Here is a 26397-nt window from a genome sequence, read left to right as displayed (position 1 = left end):
GCCACTCGGTGTGAACAGACAACTCATTGGAAAAGATCCTGATGTAGGGAAAGATTAAGGGCAGGAAGAGAAAGTGGTGACAGAGGATTAGATGGTTAAATGGCATCTTCAACTCAATGGACATGAATTTGAGCAAACTTTGAAAGATGGTGAAAAACAGGGAAACCTGGTGTGCTGTAGTCTTTGGGGTTTCAAAGAGTTGGACATGACTGAGTAAGTGAACAACTTCTAAATTTGCAGATGGGTTCTTTACCACAGAACCCCCAGCGTAACCCCTCTTGTCAATGAAGAAACTCTTAATGTATTTGTGGCCTACTTTTATTTTTATCATTAAGTCTAATGTATTGAGTCTTAGCTAATAAATGTCTTGCATAAATTCACAAAACTAACAAGTAGTGAACTAGATTTGTCATTCATGTACATTTTTTCTCTCCAAACCATATCTCAGTTCAGGTATGAAATTTACACTTATGTTTCCAATTACTGATTAAGTATAATTTGTGAATTAGTCAAAATTCCTTCAACCTGAATATGCTTGACAAGCAGGAAGAAAAAAATAGTATAGTAAACACCCAACTTAACTTTTCCCTATTTTAATGTTTTGTTGTATTTTATAATATTGCATTGTCTTCTGGTGAAGACAATGAAGAAATTTCCCAAATTGTATCTATCTCTGAAGTATTGACTTATTCTAAAAATAATTTGCTTATGAAACTGTCTCTTGTATTAAACAATAAATTGCTTGAGAACAGGTACTTCATTGAATTCCTCTTGGAGTCTGCAGTTCTAAGCATAGTGTCTGGAACAATTTCTGTGGGCTTATTTGTGGAAAGAAAGAAGGACTAAATATATGTGGAATGGGCGTACTTATTTCAAGCTAATCTCTCAAAATGAGATATTATTTAATATAATGATTGACCCTTGAAAAACATGGGCTTGAACTGCTTGACTCTACTTATGAATAATTTTTTTCAATAAATATATACTACATGATCTGATTGATTAAATCTGTGGATGTGAAAGCGAGGATGCAACAGGCTGACTGTAAAGTCAAACATGAATTAATGTGGAGGGGGTCTGCGCCCCTAACCCACACATTGTTCAAGGGTCAAATCTATTTAACATACTTTTCAGTCTCTATGATGTTGCAAAATCATGTACTGACACTTTACTAGAAATTCTTAATTGTAAAACAGTATTAAATTTCAGATTCTATCAGCTTCTACACTTAATTATATTTCAACATTCTTAATGATTTTTCTTAAGCAAGACTAACTTATTTTCAGGAGAATAGCTATTTAGTCATACCCAGGAGATAATTAGGGCTTCCCTAGTGGCTCAGTGGTAAAGAATCCAGCTGCCAATGCAGGAGCAGTGGGTTTGATCCCTGGTCTAGTAAGATTCCCTGGAGAAGGAAATGACAACTCACTCTGGCATTCTTGCCTGGAGAACCCCATGGAGAGAGGAGCCTGTTGGTCCATGGGGTAGCAAAGAATTGGACATGAGTTAGCAACTGAACAACAATGAGATAATTAACTGCTTTAGAAAATAAAAACAATAGTGATACCTTTGTGTGTATAGATTGAAAAAACTTTGCTCTCATATAACTTATATAACTTTAAAAATTATCTTTTCTGACAAAACAATATCTATAAAAAGATTTTAGAATTAAGAGTACATCAAAAACTTACTGACTTTTCAGGTATGTTTCCCTTCATGACAACAATACAATATTTGATACAAGTCTGTGTTTTCATATACTATCATTTAAGAAATTTATTAAAACTATAAATAATGTCAGATAATTTGAAGTAATAAAGCCACCAGGTTCTCTGCCTTAGTTTCAATGTGTTTCTTTCTCATATAAGTGCCTTTGAAGTAATAAGAAAGTGATTGATTTAATTTCAAATTCTTCTCATGTTACATACTTATATCATTAGAGAAATTTACCTCATGTTTGAACATGTTCAGTAACTTCACCATATTGTCTAGCTTAATATTCTGAGAAAGAAGGTACCAAATGTTATATAAACTCTTGACTGATTGCGCTTGATATAAAATTGCCTGCTCATTACCATCCAAATTATTGGCACCTTATCAAGTCAACCGCAGTGATGAAAATAAAGCACATATCTCCATATTGTACATGTAGATGTACTTTGACAAATATAGCATTTTTACACATAAGATATTAAGGGAATACTTTTAAATTGTAGTTTAGAAAATTAAGTTCAGTGTTAATGTTCTATAGTTTACTAAGTTTGGCTGTCTTTTTTCACTAGCCCGTAATTTGAGCATTTCTTTAAGGTGTGAAGGTATTTCTGCTTTTCCATCTATTTTAATTTTTAAAGTATTTGATAATAATTCCCTTTTACTCCCTAATATTATGACAGAATAGCAGCAAATGAACATAGAATATAATGCATAATTGAATTAATATAGATAATGTAAAGGAGTCTCCCAAATTTTAATAAAGGTGATTGAAAAATGATCTACCTTATATTTATAACAATAACAAAATAACATAACAAATGAAATAAAGTAAATACTGTGTGCTGTATTAATGATAAAAGAATATATCAAGACAAGTTGATTTTTTTTTCAATTTCTGGATAATTTCTGCTCTTCTGGTATTTCATGTATTTTTTCCACAATCATTTATTGGGTGACCACTATGAGACATGCACAGGCCTTAGTAAGCCCATGGTCTGATAGAAAAGCTGAAAAGTGGACAGCTATGATGAGACTGGGATTCGTGCTGGGGCAGAGAGAAAAGCAGACACTCCAAGAGCACAGAGCAAGGATTTGTGTCCCAAAGAAACTGATGTCCCAGAGACCTAAAGATGTTAGGAATTATTCCGGCAAGGGGAATTGTGATTAATGGAAGCACTTGTGTAAAGATACCGAGATAAGAGAGAATGCAGACTGTTAAATGTCTCCCCACACAACTGGGTATTTCTTGACACGCGACCTTGCACAGTGGTACAAGGCCTTGTGGTTCCACAGTAATCACGCTTTTCAGAGGTTTGTAATTTGTTGTTGGAGACGTAAGAACTTTTGTGGCTAAGAAAACTATATCTGTATATGTACCATATACACAATGGAGTATTACTCAGCCATTAAAAAGAATACATTTGAATCAGTTCTAATGAGGTGGATGAAACTGGAGCCTATTATACAGAGTGAAGTAAGCCAGAAGGAAAAACACCAATACAGTATACTAACGCATATATATGGAATTTAGAAAGATGGTAACAATAACCCTGTGTACGAGACAGCAAAAGAGACACTGATGTATAGAACAGTCTTATGGACTCTGTGGGAGAGGGAGAGGGTGGGAAGATTTGGGAGAATGGCATTGAAACATGTAAAATATCATGTATGAAACGAGTCACCAGTCCAGGTTCGATGCACGATACTGGATGCTTGGCGCTAGTGCACTGGGACAACCCAGAGGGATGGTATGGGGAGGAAGGAGGGAGGAGGGTTCAGGATGGGGAACACATGTATACCTGTGGTGGATTCATTTTGATATTTGGCAAAACTAATACAATTATGTAAAGTTTAAAAATAAAATAAAATTTTTAAAAAAAGGAGAAAAAAAAAAAAAGAAAACTATATCTGTTGAAGGAAGGAATCAAACAAGAACTAGAGCAAAGGAATCATTGTTTTCTCTAAACATACATTCTAAATCTAATGAACCCCTTATTTGATTAAATGACATAATTCAGAAGAGTTTGGTTTCCAGAAGATTGTGTTGTTAGTATTGTTCTGAACAAAATGTTTGAATCTGACTGACCCATCTCTAGACTCATTTGTCTCTGATTGTAGTGTAAAGAGAAAAAATAAAGTAGGCAAGTTTTATAAGATTTGAATTTTTCAGAACACTAAACGCCAAGGATTAGAAGAAATATTTTGTGTTATCATGCTGATGTCAGAGAGGGCCCATGGCAACTCTTTATTGCAACACACTGCACAGTTCAAACTGTTATTTTCACATGTGTATTTATTTAAACAGAAAAAAATGGAATCTTCCTTTGGAAGCTTGTTTTGATTTAAAAAAAAAAAAACATATTAGCTATTTTGGAAGAATATTCAAGTGAGTTTAAATTATTTATCTTTGAAAATACATCACAGAAAACATTTTCAATGAAGATTCCATACTGGATCAAGGACTTGGTGAAATGATTTAGGCTTACTGGTATTAACTACATCTCAAGCATAGACAAATTAATGATCCATATAACTAGATATTGGGGCTTCCTCAGTGGATGGCTCAGTGGTAAAGAATCCTCCTTCAGTGAAGGAGCTGCAAGAGTCATGAGTTCAATCCCTGGGTCAGGAAGATCCCCTGGAGATCCCCATGACAACTCACTCTAGTATTCTTGCCTGGAGAATCCCTTGGACAGAGGAGTCTGGTGGGCTACAGTCCTTGGGGTCACAAAGAGTCAGACATGACTGAAGCGACTTGGCACACACATAACCAGATTTTACCATTTACAGATATGAATATGAGGCTGTTCAAAAGGCAGTAAGCCAAAAACCATTACACTCAAGTGTTCTTTAGATTGAATATAAATCTATGCATTTGTATATAGAAGAGTCCTAAGAGGAAACTGCCAAGCGATTATTTTTGTGACTATCAAGTGGCAGAGGATGAAGACTTTCTTAAAATTCTGTGTATTTTACAAGCATTGAAAAGAATATTGCTCTTCAGTCTGAGAATGATGAAAGATATTGCACTCACTTAACTAGAAAGTCATCAGGAGATGATTAGAAAAATCTCTGAAGACTTTGCATTTTAATGAGACCATAATTATTCATGCAAGTTTCTCCAAACAAAAGTTTGTGCTTATGATATTCAAAGTCCATAAAGAAACAAGGTGTTTTGAGGAAAATGCAATGAATTTTAAATCAAAAAAAGTTAAGCATTATAGCAAAAATAAGACATCAACTTTGAAAATCTTAAGTAACTGAGAGCAATGGTGTATGATTAGGAAAATGTATTTATAATATACATATGGAATGACTGTAAAATAGTGGTTCTGAGAAAAAAATTCTCTATCACAAAACTTAGTAAATGTAAAAATCATCACACAAACTCATTTTAAAGTCTATATTCCTTTTGAATAATTATTTAGAAAGCTATTGCATAGGTCTCAGCCTCTGATATTAACCCTCTTATCACAACCATGGCAATTATAGAAATATTTATGGCAAAAATGCATTCTATTTTAAAGTAATTCATTCACTTTCTATAAGGTTCCTTTTTATTATTACTTCTGAAAAAGGAATGTAAAAATTTGAAGCAGCCATGGAAATTAGCATATATACCTTCCCAGGATCAAAAAGAACCTAGGGCCTAAAGCAGAAATCCTTTTTTTAAGGAGAAATTTCATATACTTCATTTTTTCTTAGTTTAATGGAAAAATGTCTGTGAGGAATCTCTCTGGTTTGAACGCACATATTTTTCCAGAAGAGTTTGAATTCTTAAGGTAGAATCTATAAGACAATTTTTTGTTTTTGTTTTTTTTTTTTGGTAGGGGAAAAAACAAACTACCTAGACAGCTTTAAATGGTAGAGATTTTGGAAGTTCAGTAAAAATGATATTTAGCTCATACTATTAGAACTTCTACTTTCTGCTTTCTCTGTAAACATTTTCAAAGCTTGTTACAAAGTCTGCATGTGGAAGCACAGTTCCTTTCCTCATGGAGCTCAACAGTTAACCAAATTTGGTCAATTCTGTTTTCATACATGTACTCATTTAATTTTCATAATAAAACTAAGTAGGTAGGTAGACATATTAGTCCCATTTTAGAAACAAGGAAACCAAAGATTAGATAAATAAGTGGCCCAAGGTCACACAGCTATCAAGCTTCCTGTTTGATGTCTAATTTAACTTAGGTATCATATAATGCCCTTTGTCTGCTGTTAGTATCTGTCCTCAATCCTTCCTTTCCATGTCTACTGCTGCTTACCCTAACTTCATTTAATCTTTATAATTTATCATTTGGATTTCTGCATGCATTTCCTCTCTGGTTCATTCTCTACCTCTCTGCCAGAGTTATCTTTATGAAAGGGAAATATAAAGGTCGCATGAAGAGTGGGAAACATGGCTGTGATATAGCAAGAGTGTCATTGGACTATATATACCTCAGACATCTGTCTGTCCTGAGTTCCATAGACACCTGGGAAGGAGAATGTTGGAAGAGCCAAGATCCTTCCTTATAAAGAAATCTGTAATCATTAAAACAAACCAATTAATTAAATAAGACTGTCCTTACCGTTTTTTCTAGATTCCACATATATGTGTTTATATATGCTATATTTCTATAAAGACCAAATATATGGATACCAACGGGGAAGGGGAGGGTAGGATGAATTGAGAGATTCAGATTGACATTTATACATTGTTGATACTATGTATAAAATAGACTGGAAAAGGGAATGGCTGCGCACTCCAGTATTCTTGCCTGGAGAATTCCACAGACAGGGAAACCTGGCAGACTACAGTCCATAGGGTCACAAAGAGTTGGAAATGACAGAGTGATTGACACTTAACTTTCACTTTCATAAAGCAGACAACTAATGAGAACATGGGGAAGAAAATGGCAGCCCACCCCAGCCTTTTTGCAGGGGAAATCATATGGACAGAGGAGCCTGGCAGGCTACAGTCCTGGGGGTCGCAAAGGGTCAGGCACGACTGAGCAGCTCAGCAGAGCAATGAGAACATGCCGTGTAGCACAGGGAGTTCCACCTAATGTACGGTGGTGACCCGCCTGGGAAGGAAATCCATAAGAGATGGGATATATGTGTATGTACAGTTGATTCATTCTGCTGTGCAGCAGAAACGAACACAACACTGTAGAGCAATTATAATAAAAACTAATTTAAAAGGAAAAACAAAACCACAACCAGTTCAGTAATATATGTGCTTTTAATAAATTTCCTTTATTGAGATCTCACTATGATGTGATAGAAAATGAAGAGTAATGTCACTTAACATACATTAAAATGCTAAAAGATGGCAACTGTTTTGTTAAATTTCCAGTAATCATCCCCTTTCACATTAGGCTCCTTAACAATTATTTCACATAAGGCTGTGAGGCTTAATTTGTTTTGCTATATATAACAATTATGCCATAAAAATATATACACCACAGAAAAAGAGAAAGAGAAATGCAGATACTGTTTTCCTGTATCTAAACTCCAGCAAAATGAAGCTGTGCTCCTTTTTTCTGTTAACACCTTTTATCATTGACTTTTGATTTCCCAGATCTGGGCATGTTGAGCAAATATTACCTTGGTTGTAGAAGATGGAAGAAAACTGGTTCTACTCCACTATTCACTAATGCATATGTAAGTTCTCACTCCATACAAGGACTAACATGGTAAATTTCACTGACAACTTTATTGAGACTCATCTTTCCGTAAGTTTAATTACAGTATAAATGTACTTCTTTCTTTTTTGCAATCAATTGCCCATCAAAATTTTATGTAAACATTATATAAAATTGCATAGGGATTAGCATTTTCTGCTACATATTCTCATACCAAATTTCACTCTGAAAAACAACTTATTTGGAAAGTGGTCAAGGAATTGTATGTGTAAATATAATACATGCATGCCAAGCTGCTTCACTTGTATCCTATTCTTTGTGTCCCTGTGGACTGTAGTCCACCAGCCTCCTCTGTCTTTGGGATTATCCAGGCAAGAATACTGGAATGGGTTACTATGCCCTCCTCCAGGGAATCTTCCTGACCCAGGGATAGAACCTGCATCTCCTAAGTCTCCTGCATTGTCAGGCAGATTCTTTACCACTCATGCCACCTGGGAAGTCACACGTAAGCATGATGTTTACCTGTAATTACCAATTACTCTGTGGCAACAAGGCTAAGAAACTAAGGTTTTGGCACATTGTTCTGTAACCATTACTTGTGAGATTACAGTAATTTATTTCTAAGGACAAGCAGAGTAATGTAATTTATACAATGATTATTAATGAAACAACCTATGATAGTTTTTCAAATAAACTTACTTTAATTGCTTTCTCATTTGTCTTATTAAATTGAAAAAGTGGTATTCACTGGGAATTTTATGAAAACCAACATATACTTTTTGCTATTATAGCTATACAGAGTGACTGTTAGAAAATACAGTAAATCTTTTTGTGTACTATGAAATTCTATGGTGGCTTGTTTTTCTGATATAATCTTAGTTTGTGCAGGGAAGTGTGTTTTAAATCTGAACCTCACAATCCTAGTTAGAGGAAAAGAACTGAGACTCACTAGGCTATGGAATTAGTCTTATTTTAAGCAGTCTCTCATGTATCTTCATAGGCTGTTACTCTGAATATTTATTAGAGAATTTGCACAGCTCCCAGTTGCACTTGTGACATGTTATACCAAATAGCTGTAAGTTGCCTGAACTTGCAATTCTATCTCAAGTTTAAATAATTATTTAGTACAAATTAATTTGTTAAATCAGTATAGGAAATGTATCAACATTTTCAAACATAGTAAATAGTAGAAAGAAAAAAAAATTCTGATCAACTCATTATAAGGAAAACATTTCAGTTCTTAAAATTATTAAACTAGTTGGTCAATGGGGAATACTTGAACTTCATGTGTTACATTTATACTAAATTTAACTTCAGAGCTTTGATAAATAAATAATAATGTGAATAAGATTATTGGGGGAAAAATTTCCATACAGCACAAACGTATTGTCATTTACTTTGTGTAGCTAATTAATAATCTGGGAAGTAGGGGTAAGCAAGTTCTCATCTTTCATGGAGTTTTTGACACTAAATAAAGTATTTCAAGTGTGATTGGTATTATAGCAGAGTCTTCTTATTTACACACATGTTTTAAAAATGTTATTATTTATTTTTTGTCTGCACTGAGTTTTCCTTTGCTGCACATGTACTTTCTCCAGTTGCAGTGAGCAGGGGTACTTTTCTTTCTGGTATCTGAGCTTCTCATTTCAGTGGCTTCTCTTGTGGCTCACGGGTTTTGTTGCTCCATGGCATGTGAGAGCTTCCTGGGCCAGGGATTGAACTTGTGTTCCCTGCATTGGCAGGGGGATTCTTAACTACTGAGCAATGAGGGGAAGTCCTACACCTGTATTTTAGAAGATCTCAAGCAGAAGGTAGTTGAAATGAATGCAGTGGGACAAAAACAGAAGAGTCTTCTAGGCAGATATCTGTAGTCCTTGTCTGAGAGATGGCACAGTGTACATGATGATTGAGCAAGGACAGTGGAGAATGACAAGAGTCAAAGATGGGAGGGAAAAGAATTGGAGTCTAACTCAGGTTTTACTAAGGCATTTGGACCATTGTCTGAGGGGCAATGGGAATCCATGGGAGGATTACATATAAACATATAATAATATTATTATTATTGATTTCAAAAGAAAGATTCTGACTACACTTGTGTACCTCACCAACATACAAGGGTGAAACACGTGAATCAACTTAAAAGGGGGAGATGATAATGACTTTAGATTAAACTAATTGGACAGGGAGGCCTGGCGTGCTGCAATTCATGGTGTGGCAAAGAGTCGGACACGACTGAGCGACTGAGCTGAACTGAACTGAATGGTAGATAGATTTGATGTAAATAGCCAGATTACATAAATATTTAGAGATATATAAAATAGAAGAACTGGAATTTTAAATTTTAGTGATTAAAATAATGAGATTGTGTGGTAATTATTGTTATATAAATGTTTCAAGTACTGCTGAAAAGCCAAGTCATTCATGGACAGGAAAATGTATTGAATTTGAAAACAGCAAAGTCTTTGGCAACTTTAGTACATTTGAACACATTAACACACAAACACATACAAACCGCATATATACAAGCAGGAAAAGCATAAACTAAAACAAAACAAAACAAATCTACATGTGAAAGAATGCTGTGTTTTCCTGTCCAGTGTGTCTATCAGATCAGGTCAGGTTTTGGTTTGATGAGAATGTCAGGGAGTATGGTTTCGAAAAGACAAAATTGAAAAAAGACCTCTCTAAACTCAGTAGGGATAGAACATTCAAGTATATTAATAGTAATCCTAGTTGGGACCATTTAAATACTTGAACCTGGATTTGCTTATTTATGTTTAACATGCTTAATAGTAAAGCAAGCTTAATAAGTAGTTATTTGTAAATTGTCTTCTTTCCAAAGTTGTCTAAATGTTCTTTCCAAAGTTGTCCGAATCATCACTTATGACTCCTGACAACATTCATGTATCTTAATTTTATCATAGGGATGCTAAATCAGAGAACCTGATTTAGAACATAGTGAACCTGGGAATATTTATAGTTTCCTAGAGGTTTCTTTGATTAAGAAATTTGAATAATACTTGGTATATTTCATAGAGACACCTTGTTTTGTGTCCTTAGTTATCTAGACGTTAAACTGATAGAAGCAGTAAGATGTTATTTAGCTTATATAAAGAAAATCTATAACAGTAATTGGAGTAGGATTCCAGTTAACTATATAGAGCAAAGATTACAAAAATTATTCTATATAGGGCTGCATAGTGAATATTTTAGACAATGTGGGCCTTATGACCTCTGTTAAAATTATTCCACTCTGCCATTGAAGTGTGGTGTGAAAGCATCCATAGACAATTTGCAACCAAATTGAGTGTTTTCATTAAAACTATTTTTGCAAACAGGTATCAAGCTGGATTTGGCCCATCAGCAACAGTTTGTGAATATCTGCTTTAGAGAGTACTGGCCTTTTATTAATTTTCCAAATATGAGTCAGTTTTAATCTTCAGTGTCCCTTAAAAATACAGTATTAGATAATAACTATCCTGTATCACTAAGAACATATGATCATTTTCCAATTTATTCCAGTCTCTAATTTTTGGGTATTTACCTGTGTAACTCTGCTTTACAAAAAAGCATGATTATTGGTGCTTTTTAAAAAAAATCTTAAAAATGAACTCTAAAATAATGCCAGTGTTAGGAATCCAAGATGCTACCTGGGATATCACAAAGAGATGTATACAAGCATCTGGTAATAAACCCATTTTTTACTAAACTGACCCTTCATAGTAGGCCCGTGTGTTTATTATTCCAAACCATGAACCATCAATTAAAGTCTAACTATTTTTATTATATAGGATTCAGAATAAATCATTGAAATTCCTCTTCCTGACTATAGTAAATGATAAGCAATGTGAGATCCCTGTGTGTGCACATGTGTGCATGCACATTCATGTGGTGTATCAGTACTATCACCAAAAATTAAAAAGTTTCAGTGTTGGTGACACGTCTATGACACAATTACAATTTTCGTCTTTCTTCTGGATATCGTCTTCTAAGTGGATCTGGTCAATTCACTGATGTCAGAATCAGACTTACAGCAACTAATCTTGAATGCCTCTTTCCCCTATTCTGATAAACAGAGTATATCAGAAGTTTGGTTTCTCACGACAAGGACTAAAACATACCACATCAGGTATAAGGCCATTCTCTACATTTGTGCCATAATTTAGTTCACAAGAGCTTCGACTTTCTAAATACCACAGAGAATATTACTTTCATTACATTCACATGCTGGAAAGACCTAGAGAACAAAAGATGTTGGGTAATCAGGAAGGAGTTCATTTGAAACGTGGCCGTTGAGCTGAGCTCTGAGTGGAAAGTGCTCTCTTGCTGTACATCTTTCTCAGTCACTTATCCCCTGTGACTTGACAGAGTAACTGAAGCATCTGCAGCATATCTATGTCTTTTATGGAAGCTAAGCAATCACTCATAGGAGATTTTTGGCGCAAAGCCAAGATAACTTCAGGTAATCACTTGAGGAAAAGTTATTTTTAATGCCATAGGGCTCCACTTGAGACAGCATCTGGCTATGATGCTTTTGGTGACTTTGAGATGCATGGTGTTCATAAGGAGGCTGATACTATTTAATCTGACTCATCATATCCTTCACTTTGTCCAGCATTCTATTCTAAATTGGATGTAGTTCAGAGGCAATAAGTACTGAGAATGTACTAAAGTTCTGTGAACGTGTCTTTCACACACCTAGTGTTCCGTCTCTATCACTAGTCATTCTCTCCCAGCTCAAAACTGATTCTCTCAAGGTTTACTGTGTTAGCTAGAAATAAAGTTTTTTTTTTAGATGGAATTACAGATGATTCTGAGTAACACACGGACATTTGTTGGAAGTGGATGATTCTGAAATCATACTGAAAAAGAGAAATTCTACAGTAGAATGTTTTTGTGTACTTTTTCTGGGGCTGTTGTATATTTCTTATCAAATGAACTTTGTTGTCACTTTTCCTCAAAAATTGCAAAAATGTATCTTTCTAAATTATATATAGTAACTCAGTGTATAGTAATGACATCCTCTAATTAAAATTCCAATTAGGACATACAAATAAACCTAGAAAAATATGTTCAGAACTCTGGAGCAATAGTCTTAAAAGTTTCTTGTTTAAGTATTTTATTTGTTTTTTGTTTTTCTTTTTTTTAAATGGACACAGGGAGTGAAAGTGGAGGAGAAGTAAATAAGTATCGGTAGAATTTCTCATTTTTCCCCAGATATTAAAATAATATTATAATATATATGTGTTCTCTTACTTTTCATTGCCTGTTGTTAGTTCTTGCTCTTGTTGACAATGTAGGTGAATTAGGAAGAACTGAAGCAAGCAACCTGTAAATTATTCAATGTAACCTTGAAGTCTTTGAGCTAAAAATCAAGTTATTTTTGCAACAAAGATGCTTTGCTTGAAATGTTGTTCTCATCTCTGCTCTGGTCTTTTTCTAAGTGCTTTTGAGTTCTGATGGTTAACTTCTTCATATTTTTTCCTCCAAAAGAGACATAAATATTATTTGAAGAAATTGTCTATGAAACAGTCATTGCATTTTATACACTGACAGAGTTACAGAGTAGATGATGTTCTAGATCCCTGACAGGAAATAATTGAGAGTAAATCATATAGTCTAATGCTCTTTATGTTCCTATTTCTAGCACATTAGCTGTTTATTTATGTTCCAGTTTATTCTAAAATCATTTGCGGTGCCTCATATAAATAGCATGATTTTTATAAGACTGAACATTTTCTGACAATTAAAAACAAATAAGAGCAAAAAAGGGGGGGATAAAATATATTTCAAAAGAAGCAACAGAGAAAAGTGACAGCTTAATAAAACAAATTATTGTCCATTATAATTAAAAGAAAACACATGTTTTCTATATCTCATAATAAAAATGATGACTTTTAGCTTGAAAAATATAAAGATTGTAGAGCTGTCTTCTTTCTTACTCTAATTGATAGTCTTCCATAATTGCTAGGAAATAGGCAAAAGTATTAACTGTGGATCAGGACAGCATTTTTCCAAAGAATTCCTCTAAGACTAAATTCAATAATTTCTAAATTCCTAAATTCAATATTCTTGTAAACATCCTAATGAGATTCATATATAAATTTAAATCTGCCTTCAGCTTTACGTTATATTAGATTGTGTTCAGAAATAGTACTTGATAAGAATTGTCATGCATGAAGTTTAACTGGGAGGTAGATTCAGGAATGATAAAAAGGGGTGATAGGGCAAGGAGAAAGTGAGAGAGGAAAAGGAAAAAGACCAGTAAAGAAGGCATTGATGAGAAATTTATTCCTTGATTAACTGGACCTTTATCACAATAAAAACCTCTGTGAGACAATATAGAGCTGTCTTACCCAGATTCCAGAAGGGAGAGGTTCCTAGAACGTTTCTGGTGGATTCCAGAAAGTATCCACCAACTTAAATGCATCCTTCATTAAATGCTATACGCACGCATTAATGACTGGCACTGCTCATCTATCCCACTTCTGCTCCTAATAATGTACAAAAATGTATTTGAGTCTGATTCTATGATTTTAAATTATATTTTTTTCAGCACTTCTTACTGTGAAGGTAATTTTTTTTCTTCCATTTGGAATCTGATTTCTAAGAAATTCCATTTGATCCATGAACCTTAGGGTCAAAATACATGGCATGCTGTTTCTTCAAATTTTATATTGTAAGATGGAGCTGGAATGTATTAGCCATAAAATTATTATTTTTTAATCTATTTTGTCAGGCATGATCAAATAAATATAGAAGAATGAGTTAGAGAGATTAAGGAGATGCTATGAAATTAATTCATAATAGTTAATGTAAAACATTTATTTTTAATAAAATTATTTTATAACTGAGATATCAATCACATTTTTTAAATTTCTAAAATCATTTATATTGATTTAAAGTGAAATTACCACTGAAGTGAAATGAGCATGAAGAAAATTGTACATTTAATAAATTGTATAGCTAGATGAATTATCACACATCCAGTCCTATCACTTCATGGCAAATAAAAGGAGAGAAAGTGGAAGCAGTGACAGGTTTTATTTTCTTGGGCTTCAAAATCACTGCAGATGGTGACTGCAGCCATGAAACGTAAAGACGCTTTTTCTTTGGAAGGGAAGCTATGACAAACCTAGAAAGCGTGTTAAAAAGCAGAGAAATCACTTTGCCAACAAAGGTCCATCTAGTTAAACTATGGTTTTTCCAGTAGTCATGTATGGATGTGAGAGCTGGACCATAAAGAAGGCTGGATGCCAAAGAATTGACACTTTTGAACTGTGGTGTTGGAGAAGACTCTTGAGAGTCCCTTGGCCTGCAAGGAGATCAAATCTGTCACTTCTAAAGGAAATGAAGCCTGAATATTTATTGCAAGGACTGATGCTGAAGCTGAAGCTCCAATACTTTGGCTACCTGATGTGAAGAGTTGACTCATTAGAAAAGACCTTGATGCTGGGAAAGATTGAAGGCAAAGGGAGAAAGGGACAGCAGAGAATGAGGTAGTTAGATAGCATCACCAACTCAGTGGACAGGAATCTGAGCAAACTCTGGGAGATAGTGGAGGGCTGAAGAGCCTGGCATGCTTCAATCTATGGGGTTGCAAAGAGTTGGATATGACTTAACAACTGAAGAACAGCAACAGCAACAATATGCAGTATTACAAAGCAAACACATCACATCATGAGCACTCAGATCAAGAAACACAATATTAACTTTACCAGAATCTCAGAAGCTCTCACATTTAATTCTGTTCACTGCTATTCATGATCTGGAACTTAGGTCATTCTATGACCACTTCTAAGAACACACATTATTATTGCTGTTCTTGAAATTCATATAAATATAAAACAAGTGTATGTATTTTTCCACAACTTCTTTCTCTCAGCAATAATATTTTTTATATTCACGTTCTTGTATGCTTGTATGTATATCTTTCATGTTATTACCATTTAGTATTTAATGGTATAAAGTGTATATTTAACCATTCTGTTGAAGGATAAGAATGATACTTGTGCATATTTTTGTTCATAAACTTATGAATAATGCTGCTTCAGCTCATATGGTATATTTGTTCTAGTAAAATATATTCTAATCTGTATTGAGAATATAGCTAGAAATGAAATTGTCAATTCATAGCTGATGCTAATGTTAAGTGGTGATGGCTTAGTTGCTACTTTGTGTCCTACTCTTGGGACCTCATGGTCTGTGGTCCACCAGAGTCCTCCATCCATAGAATTTTCCAGGCAAGAATATGGGTGCGGGTGGCCATTTTCTTCTCCAAGGGAATCTTCCCAACCCAGGGATCAAAGCTGGGACTCCTGCATTGCAGACAAATTATTTACCTACTGAGCGACCAGGGAAGCCAATATTAAGTAGATATTGTCAAATAATTTTCTAATGTGGTTATTTCAATTTATACATCCACCAGCAACAGATGTGAATACTGGTCACCCTGTAATTTAGCTAACACCGAGTATTGCTAGTTTTTTCATTTTAAACTTTCTGATAAGCATTCCAGGGAACTGCATGCATAAGAGTTTATGAAGTAAAGCAACTTTTTAAGTATGCCTTTTGGTCTTTGAGGTACCCATCTTTTCAAAGTGTTCATGAAGTCCTTTGCTTATTATTCTAAATTAGGTCATATGTTTCTACCTCTGTGTAATATTTCTTTATGTATATTTCATAACATACTTTCTTAGATGTATATTTCACAAATATATTCTTTCACTGTAGTCTTATCTTTTTAGTTCCTAATGGTATCTTTTAATGAACATAATTTCAAATTTAATACAGTATGATTTATCATTCTTTTCTTTATGATAAACACTTTGCCTTTGCTAAATAAGAAACTTCATATGTTATATCATAAATATATTATTTTTAAATTTTCAAGTAAAAAGTATAGCTTTTAATGGGTATGCATATAATCACTGGCTTTCCTGAACTAATATTTTTTTATCATAGTACTATGTAAAGAATAAGAATAATTTTTGGTTTATACATAATTAATTAAGCATTACTTATTGAAGCCTGTGCTTTCTCTACTGCACAGAAAAGTTGTTCATAGTTGTTGTAAATCAGGTGATCATGCATGTGTGGATCTGTTTCTGAACTCATGTTTATATTTTCTTGGTTGACCTGTATATCTCTGATGATACCCGTAATAATCCTTTAATGCCATCCCTAATTTATCTATCTCCATATATGCATTTTTACCTATTATAAATTATTAACTTTATAATCTAACAATGACTACAGAAAGCTCAAAAGTAATGGTTATATAAATATGACTCAATAAGATCAAGAACCAGATAAGGGAAAACACCAGAAATGTTTATAAAAATTTAAGTTGAATATATTTTACAACATGTTTAAGAACATTAATGAGCTGAGACAATATCAATAAACATTTTATTAAATATATAAACTTAGATATCACAAATTTAGAAGTCTCAAGAACAATAGGGAAGTAGTCAAAAAAATTCACTCAAGAGGTATAATAATAGTGAATATAAATTAAGGAGTTCAGTTCAGTTCAGTTGCTATTCCATGGACTGCAGCACCCCAGGCTTCCCTGTCCATCACCAACTCCCAGAGCTTGCTCAAACTCATGTCTGTTGAGTCGGTAATGCCAGCCAACCATCTCATCCTCTGTTGTCCCCTTCTCCTGCCTTCAATCTTTCCCAGCATCAGGGTCTTTTCCAGTGAGTCCGTCCTTCACATCAGGTTGCCAAAATATTGGAGCTTCAGCTTCAGCATCAGTCCTTGCAATGAATATTCAGACTTCATTTCCTTTAGGAGTGACAGAATATTCAGGGCTGATTTTCTTTACTATTGACTTGTTTGTTCTCCTTGCAGTCCAGGGGACTCTCAAGAATGCCAATAAAAGAGAATAGATTACTTTTTAAAATATAAAAACTTTTCACACAAATACAGAGCCAGAACCATATTGTTGGATATGATAATGAATTCAGAATATCAAGTATATATTTACACACGTGTATAGACACAGAAATGGAGAAGGCAATGGCACCCCACTCCACTACTCTTGCCTGGAAAATCCCATGGGTGGAGGAGGCTGGTAGGCTGCAGTCCATGGGGTCACAAAGAGTCGGACACAACTGAGCGATTTCACTTTCACTTTTCACTTTCATGCATTGGAGAAGGAAATGGCAACCCACTCCAGTGTTCTTGCTTGGAGAATCCCAGGGATGGGGGAGCCTGATGGTCTGCCATCTATGGGGTTGCACAAAGTCAGACATGACTGAAGTGACTTAGCAGCAGTAGCAGCAGCATAGAAACAGCATATTACAAATAAATATAATGAAAGTTATTATAATAAAATATTGTGTTAATAACAAAGTCAAGTTGAGAGCTATTTTTAAAATAAATTACATTTTCTTTGTACCCTTTTGTACATATATATACAAAATATGGTGTGTGTATATATATATATATACCATATAAAAATTCATGAGTTTTTATACAGGACAGAGTTACTTAACAAGGTTGGGTTGCTCTAAAGCTATACTTTTCCAAGAAAGGTCTAAAGGTCTGTTTTCAGGACTGGCTTTTGGTCAGCCCTTAGGAGTAAAGCTTTAGAAATAATCAGTCTTAAAAGTGTTTTGGTACACCTGAAACTTTGGGCCACATCTTAGTAATATGACCAGGTGGTTTATGCAATGTAGTTAATGATGGCTACTTGCTTTTGTTCTGATGGTCTGAAATCTGAATGCTGGACGTCAGTCATGCAAACACTGCATACTTACATGACTCGTCCTAGTAAAAATCCTGGCTAAGTCTCAGGTGTGCCCATGGTTGGCAACACTTTGCACGTGTTGTCACACATCCTTCTTGGAAGAAATAAGTATATCCTGTGAGAATCCACAGAGAGGGGATACCAGCTTCTTTCACCTAATTTCTCCCAGACTTCCTTCATGCTCCTCACCTTTTCTCTTTTCTGTTTTTAACTGATATCTTTTGCTGTAGGCGGTAACCATGAGTGTCAAACTTCTGAATCCTATGTCTCTTTAAAAACAAATCACTGCGCCTGATGGTTGTCCTGTGGATATCCTATACAGAGAGTGAAAGAGCATTTGTCACAAAATATCTGCTCCAATTGCCCATAATAATAAAAATTTAAAAAATCAGAATGATGGCATATATCACTACTGTAGGATGGATATTCAAAGGAAAACAATGAAACGTTGCTTTTATGCAATACACTCAAACTTCCCATTTCTGAGAATTAACTCCTTCAGTCAGTTCAGTTCAGTCTCTCAGTTGTGTCCAACTCTTTGTGACCCTATGGACTGCAGCACACCAGACTTCCCTGTCCATCACCAACTTCCAGAGTTTACTCAAACTCACATCAATTGAGTCAGTGATGCCATCCAAGCATCTCATCCTCTGTCATCTCCTTCTCCTCCCACCTTCAGTCTTTTCCAGCATCTGGGTCTTTTCAAATGAGTCAGTTCTTCACATCAGGCGGCCAAAATATTGGAGTCTCAGCTTCAACACCAGTCCTTTCAATGAAAATTCAAGACTGATTTCCGTTAGGATGAACTGGTTAGATGTCCTTGCAGCCCAAGGGACTCTTAAGAGTCTTCTCCAACACCAGAGTTCAAAAGCATCAATTCTTCATGCTCAGCTTTCTTTATAGTCCAACTCTCACATCCATAAATGACTACTGGAAAAACCATAGCTTTGACTAGATGGACCTTTGTTGGCAAAGTAATGTCTTTGCTTTTTAATGTGTGTCTAGATTGGTCATCACTTTTCTTCCAAGGAGCAAGCGTCTTTTAATTTCATGGCTGCAGTCACCATCTGTACTGATTTTGGAGTTGATTTACTCCTTAAGTCTGACTTAGTCCTCTGCTACTCATACTTTCCTTGATTTATGCTTTTACATGATATCTATATTCATACCTACTTGCATACACATGATCACTCAGTCATATCTGACTCTTTGCAACCCTATGAACTGTTGCCTGACAGGCTCTTCTCTCCATGGAATTCTCCAGGCAAGAATCCTGGAGTGGGTAGCCATTCTCTTCTCCAGTGAATCTTCCTGACTCAGGGATTGAACCCAAGTCTCCTGCATTGCAGTCAGATTCTTTACCATTTGAGCCACCATGGAAGCCCCATCTATATTCATATGCTCGCCTATATTCCTCTTGCTTTTCATAACTCTTTCTATATTTGTATTTGTATATACAGATATATTATTTGTATATATCATCATATAAATTGGAGATTCCAAGTACTACAGTGAAGACAATAAAAAATAAATGTTAAAGTGATCAGAAAATAAAACAGTCATTATTTACAGATACATAATTATGTACATAAAAGAATCAAATAAATTACAGATGTACCATTAGAATTAATAAGGGAGTTGAGAAAGTTGACATACAGATTGATTTAAAAATATTAATTCAACATGTTAGCAAAAACACTCAGAAAATGTAATTCCCAAAATAAAACAACTTGTTAACTTGCATTAACCTTTGAATTCATCTTTTTAAAATACATATGTAAAAAAATATTAATAACTTTATACAGAAACCCAATATATTACAGAGAATAATTAAATACATTCTCAAAAGCAATGGAATATACTGTTTATGGATTGACTGACTCAATATTGTAAAAAATGTACTTTATGCCCAATTGCTTGTCTGTATCCAATGCAATCTCAGTCAACACATTAATATGTTCTGATTGTAAAATTTAACAGAGATATGTCTCATTTGGAAATGAAAATGGTGAATAATACAAAAGAAATCTTAAATGAGAAGGGAAACAAAGTTGGAGAATATAGACTACCAAATATCATGCCCTATTAAAAATCTAGAATAATTGCAGCGGTGTTATCTCACTAATCCTCTCTAGTGCTATCTAAAGCACTGTCTGACAAAGATAGACAAAGAAAAATATAAGTAAAAGAATGAAACAGAGGTACAAACAGAAACCTACAAATAAATATTCAGTCAACTTACCGCATAGATGATACTGCAGGGCAGGTTTAAATGTGTATTCTTTAATACATATAATGTTGGTTGATGTGTTTATATATATGGAAAAAATTAATCACAACCCTACTGTCCATGATATAGGAAAATAAATTCTGGACAAATTACAGATTTTAACTTGAAAGCAAAACAATGAAACTATTATCAAAAATGCCAAGTAGGTAAAAAGAAAATTTTAAAATTAAGATATTCTTAATACATATAAAACTAAGAAGTTTTATACGTAATCTTATATCAAGATTATGTATCTATATATTAAACATCAATATGAAAGTGAAAGTGAAGTCGTTCAGTTCTGTCTGACTCTTTGCAACCCCATGGACTGTAGCCTACCAGGCTCCTCAGTCCATGGAATTTTCCAGGCAAGAGTACTGGAGTGGGTTGCCATTTCCTTCTCCTGGGGATCTTTCCGACCCAGGGATTGAACCCAGATCTCCTGCATTGCAGGCAGGCGCTTTACCATCTGAGCCACCAGAGAAGTCCAATATGAAACAGGCATGCAATCCAATAGAAAAATGGCAAAAGCCTTTAATGATCATGTCACAAAAATGTATAATCAAAGAGCCAGTAAAAGTATCAGAAGATGTTTAACTATATTAAACAACAGAGCTTATGTAAATTAAGGCTACAATAAGATACTGCTACACATATAATGGGAGGACTATGTTAAGTGAAATAAACCAGGGACAGAAGGATAAATATTACATGATGCTACTTGTATGAGAAACCTAAAATACTCGAATAAGAAGCAAATAGAACAATGGCTCCCAGAAACCACTGGGAGGGAGAAATGGGGAAAAACTACACCAATGTTCAATCAGTATAGTTTCAGTAACGTAAGATGAACTAGTTCTAGAGATACAATGTACAGCACAGTGCCCATAATCAACAATACCGGATTATACACTAAAATAAATTGTTGAGAAGGTCCCTTTTTATCTATACATAGAGATTTTTTTCGTTGTTGTTGCGGTGAGAACTTTCCAATCTACTCTCAGCAACTTTCAAATATGCAATAGAGTATTTTTAACTACCGTTGCCAAGTGGTATATTTTATCCTCATGACTTCCAGCTGGATGGCTGTACGTTTTGACTCCCTTCACCTGTTTCACATCCAAATTCACCCCAACAACCACATGCTGTGCTTGCCTCTGGTAGTGAGCTTTGCTTCTTTGTTTAGATTTCACATATAAGTGATATTATAAGGTATTTTTCTTTCTCTGACTTATTTCACTTAGCATAATGCCCTCAAGGCCCGTACGTGATGACAAATGACAGAATTTCATTATTTTTATGATTTAATAATATTCCATTTTATGTACATGAATATATATATAAATATATATAAACACACATGCATACTTCATATATGTATATACACACAGGTAATAAATATGTTTTTTACTTTGATTGCACTGCTGGTTTCATGGACATTTGCATACATCCAAACTCATCAAATTATGTACAATTCTTTGTTGTTTCTTAAACCCACTCTGTACAAAGTGTAGTCTTCATAACACATCATCTCCAAGTAATTCATCATGGATTTTCCAATAGTGAGAATACTGATATCATTTTCACCTTGAGAATATTTTTATTAATTATACACATCATCAAATATTAGTTTATATTTCAAAGTTGACTCAGTGCTGCCTATATTTTCTTTGGTTTTATCATCCATCAAAATTCATATATTGCAATTGGTATGTACTGATCATATGTTTCTTTTAAATCAGAATAAACCCTTTTCCCCAATCCCAATACTTCATTGCTTTGGTTTTTCTTTTACTATTTCCATAGGCCCAGGGCAATTTCATTATGGATCAGTCTACACTCTGGGTTTTTCTCAGCAGTAAAATTATAGATTTTTCTATATCGTGCAGGATAAATATTTTTGAGGAGTAAGTATGAAGGGAGGAGGGTGTAAAAATGTCACTTCAGTAATTGCTGGTGTGTTTTTATTTGTATCTTGTTAAAAGACAGCAAATATTAGATTATCTCACTATAAGAATACGTTGGAGACATTACAGGGTTGGTTAGAGACCATTGCAATAAAGTGAATCACAGGGAATTTTGGTTTCCTAGTGCTTATAGAAGTTAGGTACAGATTGTACTGTATACTATCAGGTATAAAATAGCTTTTAGACTATTAAATCTAACTTGTAGACTATTAGGTCTAAAAGAGGTATATACTTTAATTGCAAAACCTTGCTAAAAATGCTCACAGTATCAGTGATCACAGATCACCATAACAAATGCTATAATAAGGAAAATGTTTGAAATACTTTGAAAATTCCTGAAATGTGACACAGAGACAAGACATGAGCAAAAGCTGGTGGGAAAATGTCACTGATAGACTTGTAGAGTTGCCACAAACCTTGAAATAACAGTCATATGGTCTTTTTACTTGACAGCTGTAACTGCTTAAATGAAATCACCCACTGTCCACTCCATTCATAGTCCTTTTGCCTAATAAAATGTACATAGACGTCTTCCATCTCAACCTGTCTGCTTTGAATTTGCTTCCTCCCCACTGCCATGCAAATGTGCTCCTCTTTCTGTATTTTTTTATTTTATTGATATTTGGCCTCATTTATGAAAGCAGAAATTTTAAAAAAAATCCTTCAAAAGAAACATAAACTTTGTATCTGGTCTGTACAGTCATACAATTTATGGCCTTTGCTCCTTCTCATTAGGTTCCTATCTCTTAACATATTTGCTCATTCACCTTTGCTACCCTTCTCCTTTGACAATACCTGAATTTTTTTTTTTAACTTCATGCTTGCTTGATGTCTAGGATCCATGTTTCCTGCCTATTTCATGATTGTCTCTTTACCCAGGTTCAAGTCTTTCCATTTTTAATCTGACATTTTTCTTATGTGTGACTATGATTCCCAAAAAGAAGTAATTCCTTAAGATCAAAGATCATGCCAGTTAAATTCAGTTTGTCATTGCTGCATTCTCATGTCTAAGGGCACATTGGATGTCCTTAAAATGTAGTCATCATGTATTTGGTGAATTAATGAAAAAAAGAAAGTCTGACTTCTTCTTTTCTTATACCGATGTCCTGGCATTGACTGAATGCTACAGTCGACCTAAGAACAAGACTTCTGTATTCCAGGGTTCTGTGGCACAGTATTGATTCTTGATGTAATAGTGATTGTATAAGGAGCCCTTATTAAAAATCCTCATTACCTCTCTCCTGTAGTATTACATGATTCAAAGTTAAAACTCACAGATAACTGAATGGAACCCATGGCTAAATGGTAAAAACATAATTTAAATATTTAGTTAAATTAATAATTTTAGTTAAGTGATTTGATATTACTTTGATTTTTAAAAAAAGATGACTCCACATATAGTGCTTATATATATGGCTTAGAAATTTTGAATAGAAGACATCTTATAATAAAATAATTATGTTAAGTATTATATAAAACAAAATAAACACTTTCACATACATGCATACACCCTTACACACAAGCACTAACAAAGGAAAAAGAGAAAAATTGGAAAACATCCACAATTCATTACAGAACCCAATATAGATGTAAATCAATTCCTTGAAAGCATTTCCCTATTTGTTTCCTTATCCTGAATTATTTTGTCCCTAATGGTCTTTAAAATATTTTCCTTTAAATGATTAATTGAATGTTTAATGTTCAATTTGATTATTATTATAATATAGCTATTTTCAATTTCTATCAGTATGTAAAAAATTTAATTTCTTTACCCAAAATGACAGTCTAAATGTAACATTTATATATTTAATGATCTCTAAAAATTTATCACTTCATTCTCTACAGAAGTAGAGAAGGCTCTTCACGGGATTCTTAAATTGAGATATTATTCTTTTTTACAGCCATTCATATTCACCATTCATATTCTTGTTACAAAAGTGCTCAGATTTTTAAGGTGAAAGCCATAAAATATAAAATATATAATAATATAATTAATAATCAAGTAATTTTTGATAAATATTTACTGAAGTTATTTAATTGTAAGATGTTTGGCCGCCAGGCTCCCTTGAGGTATAGTTTCTAAGAACATATACAGGTGAAATATTACCCTAGAGTAAATCCATTATCCACTAGGTGGCAGTATATCCTTTCTTATTTTATAACAATAGTTTGGATTTCATTTTATTCTTTTTAATTTTGAATGTGAAGAATGAAATACTTGCAAAACAAGTTTAGTACTGTTATATATTTGTATTATCTCATTTTTTATTTTGAGTTTTTCTATAAGATTTTTCAAATCGTCTATTTTGCTTCCTGATTAGGAAAGGAACTATCAATAATACAATAGTTTTATTGTTCAGATAATACAGCTATAAATAAATATGTGAATATATATGGATATATGTGTATCCTAATTTATAACAAGAAATTTAGGAATTTTCAATAGCATATATTAAAGTATTATCTACTTTGTTTCAGTCTGTATTATTTTAGATGCTTAAGTTTTATTTTATTGGAAAAAATATCTCTTCATCCAAATTGTGAATAGAATTGTTTCATTGGAGGTACTATTCTTAATAAGACAGTGTCCAAAATTTCAGTATTATGAGGAGAATAGAAAGGTCAATTATTATAATTCATTTTTTCAAAGGTGATAGCATTTATTAATATTGATTAATTACTTCTCTCTGGCTATTTTCCACAAATAATTTTTTGTAACAACTAAACTAGAAAAATTAATTTCATGTTGTTTTTGATATTTTCAATACTTAAGGAAATGAATCCAATGGAAAATAATCCATATTTCAGCATATATAGACATCTGCTTGAAAATGTTATTTCTTGCAATTGCTAGATTTATCTATCAAATAAGATGACTTTATTATGGAGTGTTTTCACTTTTCACTTTCATGCATTGGAGAAGGAAATGGCAACCCACTCCAGTGTTCTTGCCTGGAGAATCCCAGGGACAGGGGAGCCTGGTGGGCTGCTGTCTATTGGGTCACACAGAGTCGGACACGACTGAAGTGACTTAGCAGCAGCAGCAGCAACAAAGAAATAAGGTATTAGAACCGTTCAAATGATATTGCTGCAGATTGAAGTTGAGATAACATTTCTGGAAGACTATCTTAAACCACATTGTAATAAAGATAATCATTGACATGGAGTCAAATTTCTTTAAATGCATTTCAATATATATTTATAAAAGTGTGCAGCAATTTAACTATGAAGTTGTTTATTCCAACATTATCCATAATAGTGAAGAATTTGATGCTGTCTGGATATACAACAGTATGGAATTTTAAAAATCATTAATGATTCCATTAATGGAGTTTTCATGAAGGAAAATAACCATTAAGCATGCTTCTATAATAGTTCACACGAATATCTATAGAATATTAATTTGCATGGAAAAAAAAAACAATGATATATCCTTAGTCAAAATCCCAAATTATTATTAGATTATGGGCACATTGCATAAGAAGACATCTATAGTATTCTATATAGATTTCTACATATTTTTATATATACTCTATAACATATTTTAGTTATATTTTTACCTTAAAAAATAAAAACATTGTATGAAAGCAAAATAATACATAATTTTGCATAATTGAAATGGATCTACATTGTGATTTTGTTTACTAATTTATTTATAGTGGACATGCTTATATAAAATGATGAATAATATATTAATAATATAGTTTATGAAAATTTCTACAAGTTATTATTCATTTTGAAAATAGATGAAGTAAAAATGTAAGTTTCAAGTTTGTTATCATTTATTGAATGTAGCTGTGCTGTGCTTAGTCGAGTCTGGACTGTACCCCATCAGGATCCTCTGTTCATGGGGATTTTCCAGGCAAAAATACTGGAATGGCTTGCATGCTCTTCTCTAGGGCATCTTCCCAACCCAGGGATCGAACCCAGGTCTCCCACATTGCAGGTGAATTCTTTACCATCTGAGCCACCAGGGATTTAACTATATAAATAATGTGTTCATTGAATACTAGTTTTAAAAAATCTTCACATGTATGAAGCATAACATATGTGATAATTGGG

The sequence above is a fragment of the Bos grunniens genome, chromosome 1, assembly GCF_055505025.1.
Source record: "Bos grunniens cultivar Pamir isolate PY7600 chromosome 1, Bosgru_T2T1.0, whole genome shotgun sequence".
Classification (NCBI taxonomy): Eukaryota; Metazoa; Chordata; class Mammalia; order Artiodactyla; family Bovidae; genus Bos; species Bos grunniens.
Note: the sequence above shows the minus strand (reverse complement) of the source record.